The sequence below is a fragment of the Hyperoodon ampullatus genome (assembly GCF_949752795.1).
Source record: "Hyperoodon ampullatus genome assembly, chromosome: 19".
Taxonomy (NCBI): Eukaryota; Metazoa; Chordata; class Mammalia; order Artiodactyla; family Ziphiidae; genus Hyperoodon; species Hyperoodon ampullatus.
The window spans coordinates 28207885-28224868 of NC_136932.1; the positions used below are offsets into that span (position 1 = coordinate 28207885).

The 16984-nt window shown below is 43.7% G+C and overlaps 1 long non-coding RNA gene across 1 annotated transcript in view; it reads right to left on the minus strand.

Annotated features, from left to right (window-relative positions):
* LOC307068486 overlaps nt 1-13097 on the minus strand; it is a 207001-nt gene extending 193904 nt beyond the window's left edge. The window contains exon 1 of the long non-coding RNA XR_013811454.1: nt 13039-13097. This is a non-coding gene — a long non-coding RNA (uncharacterized lncRNA). The remainder of the gene's footprint in view (nt 1-13038) is intronic.
* Between the last annotated feature and the right edge of the window lie 3887 nt (nt 13098-16984).

A 16984-nucleotide genomic window follows, 5' to 3' on the forward strand; every position in this document is an offset into this window, starting at 1 on the left:
GTCTTTAAATGTACTTGCCTTTACCCAAAACTAGAATCTCTGATGGATCTATGGGACACACATGTAAAATATTCTGCAAAGTAAAAAAGCTTTATTTATTGTACTGAGCTTAATATTCATCCAGACCTGCATTTTTCTATAAAACTTATACAATTACTGAGTATGCACGAAGCATTAGAAGAGAGACTAAGTCTATTGAGAAGAAAACTGGAAGCGAAGGTCATCAATCATTTTCTACTTTCAATAATTTCTTTCATAAAGAGGTAAATTCTCCTAAATTCCAGAATGAATGGAATTCAATACAGCAAAGTAAAATGCTTTAAATACATAAAATAAATATCTTGATGGACCTTCCACCATCTGTTTTAGTCACTTAAATTATAAAAAAGAACCCTAAATTCAAGAAAAGTTATATCAACAGCTAAAATTGAGATTTTTTTTCCATCTATTACTTTGATTTTCCTGACCCATTTTTGAGAACTGTCAGCATTGTGGATCAATAATTCCAAAGTATTTCTTGAAGAGAGTGAGATTCCTCCCAAGTCATTTAACATGCTTACTAATCAATAAAGATATGAAAAAACAAAAAAACCATATTTATGAAGCAAGCAAATTATATTAAAAGACTGACTTTGAGAAAAGGTTGCTGCTTGCCAAGAAAATTTTATTATTATAAAATATTTTCTGTCATTTGTATTTCTTCATTTTCCCTTCCAGATTATCTGTGTAGCCTTGTAAACACATCATAATCCAAAGCAGTGGAGCTTTATAAATAAAATGTAAATCAACGCAAGAGAGCCAACTGCATAATTAAAACAAAAGTGTACCGGGCTTCCCTGGTGGCGCAGTGGTTGAGAGTCCGCCTGGCAATGCAGGGGACACGGGTTCATGCCCCAGTCTGGGGAGATCCCACATGCCGTGGAGCGGCTGGGCCCATGAGCCATGGACCTTGAGCTTGCGCATCCGGCGCCTGTGCTCCACAACAGGAGAGGCCACAACAGTGAGAGGCCCGCGTACCGCAAAAAAATACAATAAGAAATGGGCTTCCCTGGTGGCACAGTGGTTTAGAGTCCGCCTGCCGATGCAGGGGACACGGGTTCGTGCCCCGGTCCGGGAAGATCCCACATGCCGTGGAGCGGCTAGGCCCATGAGCCATGGCGGCTGAGCCTGTGCTTTCGGAGCCTGTGCTCCACAACGGGAGAGGCCACAACAGTGAGAGGCCCGCATACAGGAAAAAAAAAAAAAAGCATACCACCACCACGACCACCATCATCCCAAGCAGATTACAAAATAGCAAGCAGATTATAAAATAATAGTCTACAAGCCTACTTTTTAAAATATATATCTATATGCACTGAATATCTTATATAAAAAGCCAAGAGAGATAGATGAAACAAAATATTAAAAGTAAATATCTCCTTCCCCAAAACCCTAGCTCCATTCCAGTCATGAGGAGAACATCACACAAACCTAAGTTGAAGGACAGTCTATGAAATATATGAACCAGGACTCTTCAAAATTGTCATTAAAAAAAGGAATGTCTGGGACTTTCCTGGTGGTGCAGTGGTTAAGAATCCATCTGCCAATGCAGGGCACACGGGTTCCAGCCCTGGTCCGAGAAGATCCCACATGCCGCAGAGCAACTAAGCCCGTACGTCACAACTACTGAGCCTGTGCTCTAGAGCCCATGAGCCACAACTACTGAGGCCACAGGCCGCAACTACTGAAGCCCGGCACTCTAAGGCCTGTGTGCCGCAACTACTGAGCCCGGGTGCTGCAATTACTGAAGCCCGCGCACTTAGAGCCCGTGCTCCGCAACAAGAGAAGCCACTACAATGAGAATTCCGCGCACCACAATAAAGAGTAGCCCCCACTTGCCATAACTAGAGAAAGCCGACACGCAGCAACAAAGATCCAACACAGCCAAAAATAAACAATAATAAAAATAAATAAATAAAGGCATCATCACATAAAAACAAATGAGGAAATAATTTTTTTATAAAAGAATAACTGGTGGGGCAGTAGTTAAGAATCCTCCTGCCAGTGCAGGGGACACGGGTTTGAGCCCTGGTCCGGGAAGATCCAACATGCTGCAGAGCAACTAAGCCCGTGTGCCACAACTGCTGAAGCCCGCACGCCTAGAGCCCGTGCTCCACAACAAGGGAAGCCAACACAGTGAGAAGCGCGTGCACCACAATGAAGAGTAGCCCTTGCTTGCCGCAACTAGAGAAAGCCCACACATAGCAACGAAGACCCAACACAGCCAAAAATAAATAAATTAATTTAAAAAAAAGAAACTAAAGAGTCAAAAACAAACTAAAGAAATAAAATATATTTTGGGAAAAAATAGAAAAAATTATACATGGACTTGATATCTGATAGTATAACTATTAGTATTACTGAATTATCTTCTTAAGTGTGATAATGGTATTATGTTTATGAAGAACTATGTCCTCATTCTTAGGAGACACATGATGAAGTATGAATGAAATGCCATCTAAGATGTCTGCCACTTACTTTCAGCTGGCTCAGGAAAAAAAAATTCTATTTGACAGAGAAAGAGAGACAAGGCAAATTATGACATAACGCTAACAATTGGGTATTGATTATACTATTCTTACAACTTTGCTGTAGGCATAAAGATTTTCATAATATAAATTAAACTAACAGTTTTCTTTAACTTAAAAAAGATTCAAAACCCAAACTAATCCAGAAGTTATAATCTTCTCATAAATATAAAATATATTTTATTTTATGCTGCTTAACTCATCTCCTCCAAATTTAAAAAAAAAATTGAAAAGGGATGACTTATTTTACATAGTAAGGAATTATAGCTAACATCCAGGAGTAATATTTAGGTTTCCTTCAAATTGATATTGAATACAGTCTTTTAATCATCTGAGCAGTTTATACAGATCTTGGGCTCATTAACTGCTAACTTACCTAGTTTTATTTAAATAAGAATGTTTATTTGAATACAATTAACTTATCCCTTAAAGAAGCTGGAAAGAAGATTAAATAACCCAGAAGACACAGTTGGAAACTGTAAAGAAGTATAAGAAAGAGAGTCACTGGCAGAAGAGCAGAGCAGATCTCTTGCAAAGCTGCATTCCATGTACCCTGCCTGGGTCAGACATAGTTCATCTTGAGCCGAAGATCCAGTGGAGACCCATCTGCCCAAAATGCCTTTCTCCAACTGAGAAAGAAGTGAAAATGCTAAGACATACAAGAACATTCGTTGCTGTCTACAGCCAATTGAATCGGAAATCTTTAATACCATTTCCAGTCCTGAAATTCTATTATTCTACATAAAACACCTTTAAAAACAAGTATATATTATCATTTCACACCCATTAGGATGGCTACTATAAAAAAAATAGAAAATAACTGTTTGAGAGGGTGTGGAGAAATTGGAACTCTTTTACATTTCTGGTGGACATAACATGGTGCTACTGCTATGGAATACAATATGGGGATTCCTCAAAAAATTAAACACAGAATTACAAAAGGATCTACCAATTCCACTTCTGGGTATTTCCCGAAAGAACTGAAAGTAGGGACCTGAACAGATATGTATACACCCAAGTTCACAGCAACATTATTCACAACAGCCAAAAGGTGGAAGCAACCTGAGTGTCTATCAAAAACTGGATGGATTTTTAGAAATGTGGTATTTACATACAATGGCATAGTATTTAGCCTTAAAAAGGAAGAAAATGCTGCCACAGGCTACAATATGGATGAACCTTGAAGACATGCTAAGTGAAATTAGCCAGTCACAAAAAGACAAATATTGTATCAGTGCACTTATATGAGGTACCTATGGTATGAATGGACCCTATTCAAATTCTTAGAAACAGAAAGTAGAATGATGTTTGCCAGGTGCTTGAGGGAGAGGGGGATGGAGGGTTAGTGTTTAATGAGAACAGACTTCAATTTGGGAAGATGATGGAGTTCTGGACATGGATGGTGGTGATGGTTGTACAACAATGTGAATGCACTTAATGACACTGAATTGTATGCTAAAATGATGAAAATGGTAAATTTTATGTTATGTATATTTTAACAATATTCAAAAAAAACCCCCACAGGTATGCAAGCCATAATACCCTCCTAACCCTCCTTAAAAGGAGTGAGGCCCTATCCTAATCCTGATGCAAACTTAAGGAATCCTCACTGCCCATTTCCCCATCTTCCCTGCCCAGGAAAGAGAACCACGACCTGGCAGGGCAGAGCCAGAGCCAGAGGCGAGAAATTGGTCCTGACGTTAGTCCCACTGAAGAAACTCAGAAGAGCCACAACAGAGGGTAAGGCCCAAGAAGACGGACAGAGGCAGGCTAGGGAAGAGAAGGCAAAGGCAGAAGGAAGGAAATCCCTGAGAACATGGGCAGCTGATGTGACTGGGAAGGGACACCACAGCTGTGAGCAAAAGGAGGATCAGACAACAGGGGAAATCAGAGAAGGGAACTGCCCCAAGGTAAGGAAAGAGAGTAGTAGGAGAAAAAAGAAGAATTGTAAGCAAGAAGGAGATTCATTCAAGAAGAGACTCTTCCCAAGTACCAGCAGGAAAATGACTTCGTTCCACTGAGGTGGCCATTTGTATCTAAAGGAACCAAGAAAGTTGGTGAAGCCTATAAAAAGTTAGGAAGAAACATTCTTTTCTATGTAAGAATATTAATATACCCCCATCCACAGAGAACTATGTACTGCCATTTTTTTTCATTTGTTTTTGTCCTTTTTTTCTCCCACAAGAAGAGAACACTTACTTGTTTAGGAATAATTTCAATCAGGGCCTACCTTTTTTATTTGTACCAAACACTAGTACACCATGAATGAGCTAAAGCGTTTTAATGGCACAGGGGTAAGAGTATAGGCTTGAAGCCAGCTCTACCTGAATCTGAATCCTGGCATTGTGACCTGAGGCAATCTGCTTAAAAATCTGCTTTGATTTCCAAATCTGCAAAATGGGAATCATAACAGTGCTACACTTCAAGGCATTACTGCAAGAATTAAATAGGGTAAAATATGAAAGCACTCAGAACAGTGCATGGCCCACACTAATCACTATTAAGGTATTAGCTTCCTATTATACTCCAGACCTAGAACATGGGTTCCAGGAGAGCTGAGATTTTGTCTGTTGTGTTCCCTGTTGAAGCCTCAGGTACCTCACATAATTCTTTGTTGAATAATAAAAATGTATTGAATGCCAGCAACACAGAAGCCCAAAGGAATAGCACTGCCTTTCTATTATTACCAACAACTAAAATCTGCATAACACTTCAGGCTCACAGTTCACAGAGCATTTTCTACACCTTATCTCAGGTAATTCTGTGACACTGCCATTATTACCTCCGTCTCACAGACAAACGAAGGCTCAGAAGACATAAGTGATTTGCCCAGGAATTCTGGCAATTAATGCTACTTCTGTTCACTCTACACCCCCACCCAGAAAGCTCAGAACATACCCTACTGAAGTGTTCAATTCTCCTTAACTACAGATACCCAGAGTTCAAGTTCACCAAAACACTTTATCCAATTTGCTTCAATAGAATTGATGGAGAGGGAGGAAACAGATGAAACAACATTACTAACTATTAAACTTGAACAACGGGTACAGTGGGATTGATTATACCCTTTCCACTTCTATACATCTGAAATTTTCCATAATAAAAAAAATGTAATTAAAAAATAAACTCTTCACTCCCAACATAAGCTCTGCCACTTCCAGCTTCCTATTGAGCACACCTGGGTGCGAGGAAAACACCACAGCAGAGAAGTTTCTCAGTCTGAGGCACTGAAGAGAGTGCTGGACTGGAATCACGAAGCTTCAGTCTTCACTCTGCTTTATCTAACTGTGAGACTTCACTGGTACCTCAAGCTCCTCTGTGCCCCGAACTTCCGCATCTGTTCCTTCCAGGGTTAAGATTCTGATTTCACCTTTCTACTAGTTCCTTAAACTCAACACACAAAACCAAAATAGTCTCTTCTCTATTCTAAACCCCTAAGACCTGCTCTTCCTCCTGACTTCTGTATTCCTGCTGTCCCATTCTGCCAGCCATCCAACCACAAATACCTCAGCATCATCTCTGACTTAAGACACAGAACTGACTGTTCCTTCACCTCCTACCTAATCAGTCACCACATCTCTCTGTTCAACCTCCAAAGTATCTCTTGACTCCACCACCTCCTTTCATTCCCAAGCACACTAACTCAGGCACTCATCATCCCTCACCTGGAGGAGTACCATGAACTTGACTGAAAACCCTGTCTCTAGTTTCTCCTCACTGACCATCCATCATATGCATTCTCCAAAACCCAGTCATGACCTCTCAACAGCCTCACTGTCCACTATGTTTTTTCATGTAACCCAGGGTCCGGGTAATTTGGATACTCAGTTTTCGGACATCCACCTCATTTCCAACACCACCCCTCAGCCTTTGCTCAAGCTACCCTTCCCTCCAGAATGCCCTCTTCTTGCCCTGGCACCTCAATTTCACAGTGGCGCAATTTAAATGCCACCTCCTCAGTTGAAGTGTTCCCTTACATCCCCAAGGGCGCAGTATCACTCCCTCCACTGAACCCCTAAGCACCTTGTCTGAACCCCTCTTACAGCACCCTTCAAATTCCTATTATTCCTTTCTTGTTTTGGTGCCCCTACTCTCTCTACTAGATGATTCGCTCCTTGTCAGAGGAAATGATGCTTTATTCATCTTTGTATCCTTCAGAACAGAGCTTCTCAAAGACTGTGCCGTGGCGCTGTGGTATGCCCTGAATCAGCTAAAGAGGTTCTAGTCACTCATCCCCTCAGCCCTCCACAAAGAGACGTCAGCAGCCAAAGTCCCACAAGTCAAGCCTCAAGCAGCCTCAAGCAGCCTCCTCCTTCAGCCAAGTATACGCCATGATGACTTGAGAAGCACTAAGAGGACGCAACACGTGGTACACAACGGATGCGCACTAAACATGTGCTGAGCTGAACCTTGGAATAACTCACCCGTTCCCCTTCAATCACTATGTTCTCAAGAAAACTTACCATCCAGACTAGACTCTCTGAACATTCTCCCCGAACATGTTCTGATCATCTTTTTAATAATCACCTGTTTATTAGCTGGTTATACTTGTCTTACCATCCAAAGCCCACATCGATAGTTTACTGATTAAAATAGCAAAGGATATGAACAAACAATTCACCATGAAGAGACTCAAAGAGAAAAATTCAACATTATACAACAAAGAAGTACAAATGCCACTTTACACTATTAAGTAAGCAAAATCATTTAAGGAAAAAATGTATTTATATCCAGTTATGGTGAAACAGGTACATCTGTATATCTGTTCGTAGTACAAACTGGTATAACATTCTTGAAAAACAGTATGGCGATATATATCAAAAGCCATAAAAACATTCATACCATTTAACACAATAATGCATTCAAAAATTTATCCTAGAGATATAATTAGCCAGAAAAAAATACAATAATAACTACAATAACGTAGATTGAAGTATTAACTGAAAACCAGCCAGCAACATAAATATTTAACATCAAAAGATTTAAGTAAATTATTGATGGCATGACTTGATGAAATATTTTCCAGCCTCTCAGTGTAATCATGTCAATTAAAATTGTGACCACCATAACATGGAAATGTTTCATAATCAAATAAGTAGAAAAAATTCAAATTATATGCATTATAATTAAAAATTAGTACAATAATATATGTGTGTGTGTGTGTGTGTGTGTGTATATATGTATATATTTAACAGAATGACAAAAAGAAAATCAACTGTTTTAGGGGTAGTAGCCCAAATATTTAACAATTTACTTAATAGCAATGCTTAAATTATTTTATAATTTAACAGAGAAAGTTCTACCATATTGAGGAAACTTAGGGGTCCCAGGATGCAAACTCGATATACTCTCAGGAAGAGGTCCACACCTCTCTTTTACTGCTCACTTTGGCCTTAACTCAGAACGCTCATGTACTTCTTATCACAATGACCTATGACAACCCACATCCCAGCTTTCCAAGGACCAAGAAACCAGCTCAACTAGCCTTCTGATCATCCCCATGAACCTGTGGGGGATGAATCGTGCAAACTTCCCTAACTCAAGAAACAAAGAACCCCTACAACAATGTTTTACTTTAGCAATCAATAAGTAGCCAAGCCTAAGTTTAATTATAAACCCTAAACGTATATAGCATTGTCTCATTATAGTCTCTGGGACTAGCATTAACAATATATGAAAAAAATAATTTTAGCACTGATGCCCCACAAGGACAATATGAAAACTGTCTTCTAATTGTTTTTTCTGTAGTATTACCATTTTCTTAGTTTAATACTGAATGGCCAAGATACTATAATGGACCAAGAAGATTAATTACTGTGAAATAATAAATACTCAAGACTAAAATAACACTCTTAGGGCATTTCAGCAGTAAACAAATAATCTAAAGGACTAATACAACCATTAGGAAAAACGTTTAACCTTCTGTTTCCATTGTAATGTTCCTGGTATCCAGATCCTCAAAAATGCGGATATATAGTCATTCATGACAATACACACATAGTACATAACAGGAAAACAAACAATTTAATACTTAACCCGTTCATCAGAGCACTGGGTGATCAACACTCAAGAATGTTGACACAAAAACTGAAGGACCTCTGAAGATCCAATCATATGCAGATAGGTTGAATCCCTGTGCAGTTACTCATTCAAAACAAAAGTGGAAGATTAACCTACCCTCACTTCTCTTCAAACAAACTGACAAAGCATCAGGCAGTCTGTTTGGAGTAGGTTCACCATCATCCAGTCGGCTCCAGAAGTAACCAATTCAGCCAGGTCACCACTGCTGCACCAGGGCCCTACTTCCTCCACCTTGTCCCACCTCATCTTGCTGACCAGACACCCTCCTCTAGATTAAGTCCCTTTTGTCTTTTCCTCAGGCATTACCAAGTCCTTGCTTTGTAAATAAGGCTCTCCCAGACCTTACTCACCTGCAGTTCACTGCACTGGGTATCACACAAAGAGCCCATCAGAGCTCTTTATAATTTCTGAAAGAGAGAGGAGGAACCTTTTAATACATACTAGAGAACACCACTGCTGATGTATCAGTTCTGAAGCATTTGTATCCAGTGGTCACAGCGTATGGTCCTTTGGTCCAAAGTACTGCAGTAAAATGTAGCATAACCAGCCAGGACCAAGAGTCCTGAGATAAGGGTCCAGAGATAAAAGTTTGCTTTAATGTTGCTACTAATCAGCTGTGTGACTTTGGGAAAGTCACTTGACTTCTCCAGGCCTCAATTTCCTCATCTGGAAAATAAGACAGACTAGATAGAAGCTATAGTAAGTATACTGTGCATCTCATCATAAAATTCCACAGATGATAATTACCAACATTACTCCCAGCCCTAAGGTTACGTGAATTCAAGTTCCAAATAGTTATTTCCTTACAAGATCAACAAATCAAAACTTTACCAACCTGACAATGCAATTAACTGTTTGAGTGTTTCACTAACAATTCAATTACAGTTATCTTAAACTAATGGAAGTTTAAGATTATCAATATTAATTAACATCACAGGAAATAAGGGTGGAATACCTGCCTAACATCTAAACGGGTTCAGTGGCCATGCCTTCCATGACTTCTCCCTCTGCTTTCACTACTGCCCGCGCACCTAGGCAAGAGAGGTCTTCCAAACACCAAGTAACACCAACTGCTTTCTATGGTCAGATTAGGGGGACATGGCTAACGATGGAGGAAGGAGAGCAGAGGCTTCTTATCTTTTTTCTTATATACACTTAGCACTGCTTGGATTTGTTTACCATAGCATGCATCAGTTTTACATAAAAATAAATAAGTTTTTAAACTATATTAGTTACACATATTGCCTACTGAAAGGAAGCTCGCCTCACAGGAATATTTTCACCACCAGGAGAATATCGACAGAAGAAAGCAAAAAGGCAAATTCAGATGTTCTGAGAACACCTAAAATATGGCACAGAAATAACAAAAATCACAAACATTCACACGTCACAATGGTTTACTCAAAAAAATGTGCCTGCATTCTTTGAAGAACCTAATGATGAATCAGGGTTTCTGGGGGTCAAAACAAGTTGAACACACAAATTCTGGCTTTACCAGACAACTTCCTGCCCTTGGAGAAACTGACCCAGTACAATTTACACCAGTAAACATGTTGGTATGACCTTTAGTAGTATGCTGAAAAACTTTCAATTTGCTTTAGACAATTGGTAGCTTTTAAAATAAAGATATATACATATATAAATATATATGCACACATATATAGACATATAAATTAAAAATCTTCATGTTATATCTACTATTTCTTTTTGAAAGAGGAATATTAACCTTATTAAATTCAGGATAGCTCAAAAGTATAATCTCAGCCACCGGTGAAGTGACAGACCACTAAGTTTTATGCGGCTCCTAGCCAGTGCTACCAAAGTCATCCTGACTACACACAGCAGTTTAAATGAACTACAAGCTGCTGCGGCCACACTCTCCACACATATCATACTTCTCTCCTAGAAAACAAATCAAACTATTATTTAGAAATCAAATTATATTTGCATGTATACTTATCTAAGTTGATGGAAATAAACAGCCATAACAATTTGTTTATAATTTTTTAAGTAGCTCCTCCCCATCTCTTGTTTATCGACAAGTTGATAAATTGGCCCCAAATCTACTATGCATTTAAAACTGCTAAGCTTTTAAAACAACAGGCCAAAGGACCTTACATCTTGTGCTGGGCCTGTATTTAGAATCTTAGGGCTTCCCTGGTGGCACAGTGGTTGAGAGTCCGCCTGCTGATGCAGGGGACACGGGTCCGTGCCTCAGTCTGGGAAGACTCCACATGCCGCGGAGCGGCTGGGCCCGTGAGCCATGGCCGCTGAGCCTGCGCGGTCGGAGCCTGTGCTCCGCAACGGGAGGGGCCACAACAGTGAGAGGCCCGCGTACCGCAAAGAAAAAAAAAAGAATCTTAAATATAGTCTGACAGATAATTATAGACTAATTTGCATTTAATATCAATACCATGCCTACTTCTTAAACAGAGGACAAAAATGCATGTGTAAGATCTGGTCTACTTATTTGTAGGTCCCTCTGCAATATTCTTAGCCTTTCATGAATATGCTCTATATTTTTAAACTACACAAGGTCCTTTGCAAGTAGGAATGATTTCCCCTGTTATGTTGGCTTCACTCCCTTCTCCAGTAAAACACTGGACTGTCCATAAATGTATACAGACTTTAAAACAATGTAGATTGAATACTTACGGTATTAGAAATGAAACTTCTTGCTAACAACTGCAAAAATCAAGCACATCAGCTGATAGAGAGGCACTTACTGACTCCCCAAAACTCCCGCCTTACCTAAAAATAGTGTCCCAGCTTCCCAGCCAAAAGGACAGACTAAAAAAGCTATGTCTTCATTCAACTCAAAGACACAGACCCTCGCTTCACCACAAACTTCAGTACTATGGCATTTCCCATTTTAGAATGCTTCGTGTGACAACCTGTTCAGTGGCCAAGCACCACCTTCACTTTGAAGTCAATACTAACACTTCACATGGTCTACACGTGTGAAAATTGTGGAAAATGTCTTGACACAGCTCAGGCCAAACAACACTAGCCACACAAAATGACCTATTTCTAAATAATCCCTTTTGGATTATAAACAAACATCTCCATAGGCCCAAAAGTAGATCATTGGTTCTTTCCACAAAGTAATATGTATTTTAAAAAAAAGATAAAAGGTACAGATTGGGAGGTCTAAGGCATGAATATGCCTCCATCTGTAAGCTGAAAATAAATAAATTTTAAAATCCATATTTGCTCTGCTAAGAATAAAAATAAAAATATATGTAATACACACAAGCACTTCTGAGTTTCAAACACATGCAAATGTGGTGTGTGCACTTACAAAAAGATCTTGGTTTATGTCCACCTTCCCCTCCCAAGTTTTTTTTTTAAGGCAAAAATGTCAATTGTATGCCTCAATCTGGAATAAAATAAAGCACAGCTTACTCTTCTTAAACAGATGTGTCATAGAGATGAAAACTTTGTGAGTGAATTTCAAAATTCAAAGGCTACTCAGATGTGTTAAAGGAAAAATAAACAAAACCCTGCAGTAACCAATCTACCGTAACAACTTACATTTTCTCAATAAACCATAGTAAAATATTTTACAGACACACACACTCACACACACTGTAGTATAGTACATCTACAATGACTAAAATAAAAAAAAATAAAAAGATATATTTTTAAAGTTGAGAAAATTGCTTGTGAAGAATGTAAAATTAGCAACACTGTCCTTCTCACCAGTACAGAATACTGACTGTTCATTGACCCTGTATTCATAACGTTCTATAAATCCAAAGCCTTATGAGTTAGATTAAATAAAGCAACACTCTGAATTCACACACTACATGTGACCAGAAGATAATGACAAGCCAGTCTTATCCCTAATAACCTAACCAAAATGCAACACTATCATTTTTATTTCCAAATAATTATGAGAGAGCCAAGCACTGTTCCATTTTTCAGAAAATAAAAGCACGATTTGCCTGAAATCATTCTTTCCAATGCAAAGGGTGTACTTTACACGAGTCCCACAAACTGTAGACGCACAAAATCCGCATACGCAATCACTAACACTCAATGCAGACTAAGTGATGGACACCAAAGCACAGATAAAATTAAGACATTCAATTAAAGTTACACAAGGGAATTTCAATAGGCAAACTATAATTACCCCTGGTGAAGATACTCATCAAGGATGGCTGCAAATAACAATTTGGCTCTGGATAAGCTCCAGTAGCTGAAAAGTTTGGTATACTTGACACAGTTGTCCTTTCCAAATCTAGCCCTGCCTCTACTCCCACTTGACTGAGTGAGTGATTTGGAAATAAAGATGGCCCCATCAAGTTACTTAGTTTCAGTCTCACCCTCATGACTTGATTAAAATAAAGAAGGAAAAAAGGTAAATCATTTTTAACTGCAGTCTCACCTTACACATCTCACCAGCACTGTAGTTCTTTAGTCATCAATGACTTCATCCAATTCCTGAGATAAACAGAAAAGTAAAATGTGTCTAGACAACACCAGTAAGAGACATGTAGCAAACATTCTATCAGCCTCAAGTGAAAGGGCATATAAATTTCAAATGGAAAAGTTACCAAAATGGTACAGTATGCAGCTTTGTAAATGAGTCTGTTTGCTTTACTTTAAAACAAAAACATTTCCTCTCTGTGTGATAAAAGAATAATTAGAAAGTGTTCTTAAAATCCAAACATAAAAATGTCATATCTCACTGACCTTACTTTCAAAAACTCAAATGAAAAAGAAGGAGAAAAAAGAAGAGATGAAGGAGAAGAAATCCACTCATACGAGTTGAAGAGAGGGCAGAATGAAGAACAAACTGCCAGGACGACGCCTTCCTCCCCCCTCCCCCGCCCAACTCTAGGCATCCACTGTCTCTGCAGTTACACATCTATTAACGATTTGCCTGAAAAGTGTAAGTGGTGAGGGTGAAGGAACAACAATTTTGAGTTTCAAAAACAACCTGAGGGTCTCGATCCAAGAAGAATCCTAAGACCCTGATTTCCTAGCCTGGCTGGACGATCCTCAGCAAAGGGGAGGGTGCACAAGGCTCAAATAATTTGGGGGGAGAGCAATCAAAGTTCCTTAGATAAAGCTGCGGTCCCTTAGCTCAAGAAAATCCTCTGTTTTTGTTTTTGTTGATGTGCTTGTGGCCCAATGAGAATTTCCGAGGAGGGGGTGGAGAAAGGGGGTAAAGAAAGTGAAGCTCAGGCAACAGCCCTCGGCGGGGGAGGGAGGGGTGCACCCCTGACCCACTTTTCCCCGCACTCACCCTCCGGCCCTCGCCCCACCCCGCGTGGAAGTCCGAGCCCAGAGGGGGCAATCGAGCGGGGCGTGGGAGGCCTGCACGCTCCCCACCCTCAGTCGCGACCCGGAGGAGGGGAGCGTGCAAGGCGGCTCGACTCCCCCTCCCGGAGTGCCGTGGGCTGGACAAACCTCCCGCAGGCTCGCGGCCGGGGTCTGCGAGGCCCCCTCCACGGCCTGGGCCGAGGGCTCCGCGGCCCACAGCGGAGGGGAAGGGGGCCAGGGAGGGAAAGAAGCTGTAAACAGCCCCAGCGTCTGGGCCTCGCCTCGAAGAGCCCCGCTTCCCAGGCCCCGCCGCGGGCCGTCTGGGCCCCAGGCCCGCCCCGGGGCCGACCCTCCCGGGACTTGGAGGACCGGAGGGGAGTCCGGTCCTCTCTCCGGAGGGCTCCGACAGCTCGCGGAGCGGTCCCAGCAGCAGAGAAGAGGGAATTCAGAACTTACCTCTCATTACTTTCTACGCCATGTTGGATCCACTATGGCAACGCCCCCACAAAGCATTATGGGTAAGAAAGAGCCTTTAAAGTGACCGCCCCTCCTCCCTCCGCCTCGGACTCCCGCCTCCCGCCGCCCGAGCCGCCCCTCGGGCCGCACCTCCCACCCGGAAAGTTGCCCCGGGTGGCTGGAAGGCCCAGAGGCCCGCAGCCCTGTCCCCACCTCCCCCGTACTGTTTTCCTTTAAAATCCCCCCACCATGTTTAAAAACGTGGCTTTGGGTCTTTCCCGTCGCTCCTGCCCCGGCCTCCCTTCCCCCCACCCTTCGCCGCCACGCCAGTTCCCGGTACCCCGCCGCCCTCCTGTCCTGGCAGACACCCCGCGTCTGCATTTAATCAGCCCGAAGTTTCCCTGCTGCTGGCAGCAAAGAGCCGCTCATTGATTTATTTATGCGTCTGTTATTGCTCTAGATCTTCGGTGCCCGGAGGCGGGCTTCTGCTTCCCGCCCGCGGGCAGACGGGTGTCGCCCTCGGAGCCCCGGAGCCCCGCAGCCCTGCAGGCCAAGCGGCGCTCTGACTGCAGCATCCGCGTATGGAAAGATGCCTCTGTCCTGCCAAACCGTTCCGGGGCCTTCGGGCTCCGGAACCTGGGCAGACACTGTGTCCCCGAGCCTACCGGCATCGCAGAGCGTTAGGGAGGGGGAGGGGGAGTACTAAGCGAAAAGCAACTTTTCCCCTGTGGACTCTCCCTTCTGCTGTCTCCTCCCCTCGGCCGGTAATGCGATCTGCGACCCTCTAGATGGGGACCCCACCCCTCCCCTAGAAATCTGGTTTTGGGCTCTGCCGAACCCACCCTTTTACAGTCCGGGCTGCTTGCGAACTGGGACTTCCCGAGGCAGGTAACTCGGGGGCACAGATAGCGAGCTCTGGCCGGCGAGCAGAGGCGCGCCAGGGCTCGAGGGAGGGTCCGGGAGAGGGGCAGGGGCCGGAAGGAGGGTGCGCCTGCCGCAGTCCACCTGCCGCATCCCAGCCGGGCGGCGAGCGCCGGCGCCTGGGCGAGCAGAGGACTGCGGGCAGAACTCTGGCCCAAGGCTGGTTGGGGGCCGCTCAGGTCGCCTGGCTGCGACGGGGCGCGCTGGAATTAGGGGCGCCTAGATGCCAGCCGGAGAACCAGGCGAGCGACCCCGCAGCCAACGCCCGCCGCCTGGGCCTCTGCTCCTGCCCGAGGGCTCGCTGCAGGGGAGCTGAGCGCTCTCGCGATTCTCGCCGCCCGCTTTCAGTTGCGCGGGCGAGCAGAGCTTCGGCCCGCGCCCTCGCGCGGTGGTCCCCTTGCCCCGGGGCCCGTTGGTCAGTCCGCCGCACTCTCACCTCCCATTGCCACTGGTCTCTGCTTTGCAGACTTTGGGGGCCTACTCTGGTTGCTTTTTTGTTTCCCCCAAGCAAATTTTGACCAAGAGGTGTCCAAGGGAAAATTCCTCCAGGACACCAAGACTTGCGAAATTGTATTCGGTATAAAATGCTGTTGAAAGGCTCTGAAATTAGAAGAATGCACAGGCATTAAAGCCCTCCTTCGGTGCACGGGGAGGGCCTGGGGCCTTTGGGTCCACCCAAGAGTTTTACGCTCCACCAGACCCTAGGAGAAGCCTCTCTCGAGGAACCTGGACGGTTGCTGACAGAAGCTCTGCCCCCGGGGAGCTAAAAACTCCACCAGACAATTGTCCCGGCCAAGTGAGAAGAGTGGGGTGTAGACTCCTTAAGGGATTGGCCCGGGGTCAGCGGTGAGGGAGGGAGCGAGGTGGTGAGTCACTGCAGGCCGGCTGAGAACGCGGCGTGCCGCGAGGGCCCTCGCCTGAGTCACCGCTTCTCTGAGCTCCGAGTGAGTTGGGAAACTGGAGCCCGGAGCCAAGTTCTTGGGCAATCCAGGCCCCGCCGCCACGCGGGTCCGTGGGCTGGGGTCGGCGAGGCAGCGCTGCTCGCGACCCTCTGCCGCTGCCCGCTGGAAAATGAGCCGCCCCGCCCGTCTGAAAAAGGCTCCAAAGTCTCCCCTTTGCGCGGTAGCCAGTTACTGTTTCCAGTCCCCCTTCTGCACCTAGTCAGCCCCTCCTATGCACTGACTTACTGGTTGCTTTGTGTTTACCCGGCACCTTAATATGTGTGGTCTGAGTTTCCTGTAATTCAGCATTCAGTAAGCTGAGGGCAAGGACTGTACCTCGCCCATGTTTCTTTAGGAGGTGCTCTTCTTGGCCTTGCATAGGCCTGGACCCAGAGAAGAGCTTGATATATGTATGACTGCCTGACCCACCCGTTCGTCCAAGACAACGTGCATCCTGGCCCATCCTAGTGCAAGATGCCACCTGTGGCCTCAGCTAGAAAACCCTCCTAACTCCTTTCGCTGCCTCCACTCTGCCCCCTACTGTCTGCTCTCCATCTGACCAACCCAGTGAGGTCTGTGAAATGTTGTCACGTGAGTCCTCTGCTTAAACCCATGGGAGGTGTCCTCGTCACACTTAGAATAAAACCAATTTCCTAACCATAGCCTACAAGGTCCCATGTGAGGGGGCTCCTCACCATGATCAGCACACTGGCCTTCAACATTCCCTTGCAGCACTGCAAGCCTCCG